At 37.1% G+C, this 1,082-nt stretch overlaps 1 protein-coding gene across 1 annotated transcript in view; it reads left to right on the forward strand.

The window, feature by feature from the left end:
- GPR180 (G protein-coupled receptor 180) overlaps positions 1-1,082 on the forward strand; it is a 28,233-nt gene that overhangs the window by 19,455 nt on the left and 7,696 nt on the right. The gene's annotated exons all lie outside the window — the stretch shown is intronic.

Raw genomic sequence — 1,082 nt, forward strand, 5'->3', positions numbered from 1 at the left:
TGCTATGGCATCACAGCTCACAGCAACCTCAAACTCTTGGGCTTTTCTCTTGCCTCAGCCTCCCAAGTAGCTGAGACTACAGGTGCTCGCTACAATGCCCAGCTATTGTTTGGTTGTAGTTGTCACTGTGTGGCAGGCCCAGGCTGGGTTTTGAATCTTCCAGCCTCAGTGTATGTGGCTGGCGCCCTTACCCAGTGAGCTACGAGGAGCTTATCCTTTTTGAATGTTATCCAGAGCACTGGCTTTTCCCTCTCTCCTCTCTTAGGTGATTATTAGATTTAATAAGGTCACAGAATTTTAAATCTGGACAGAATCTTAGAAATAATTTAGCATATGTATTTTAGAAAAGGAAATCGAAATCCAGAGAGGCAAAACACAGAGCTGATTAGTGGCAGAACTGTTACTAAAATCAAGGTCTGTTCAATTTTTGTGAGTGTCTGCTACGTTTTAGACTGTATGGCATTTTCATTTAAAAAACTCTTTTTTAAAAAAACTGGAAAAAATTGATGTTGCTTTTTTTAGTATTTCTGGCAAAAAGTTTGATTAGCTAAGTGTTTAAAATTCAAGATAACATAGGGGTTTTGTATGATCAGTATGTTTTATCTAGAATTATTTTTCAATAACAAATGAGCAGCGTTCAACCTATCCAGTTAGATATACTATTGATCTATGCATTACGGAGTACATAAAAAAAGGTCAAGAAAAATTTTTCCCTCTGGTATTTGTTTGTGCTACTAAGCAACTTATCTAGGAGTATTCCTTTGGCTAATTTAAGTAACTAAATACTACAGAAGAACCTCCATAGCTGACCATCTCCCTACATTGACCTCCTCCTTAAGTTGACGTAAATTTCATAGGCCGGACACATGTAGGTTTCAGTGCAGTAGGCCTAGTTCCTTAATGTTGACCAGCACCATATGACCAGTTTGTTATAGTCCCTTAGGTGGTCAGCTTACAGAGGTTCTACTATGTTTGTAAAATGTTTAATAAGATTAATTGGCATCACGGTCATTTAAAATCTATGATGAAAAAAAAATGTGCTTGATCTGAAAAGTCATGACATTTTATATCATTTAAATGTG

The sequence above is a fragment of the Otolemur garnettii genome, unplaced genomic scaffold (assembly GCF_000181295.1).
Source record: "Otolemur garnettii isolate 467f Iridium unplaced genomic scaffold, OtoGar3 scaffold00034, whole genome shotgun sequence".
NCBI lineage: Eukaryota > Metazoa > Chordata > Mammalia > Primates > Galagidae > Otolemur > Otolemur garnettii.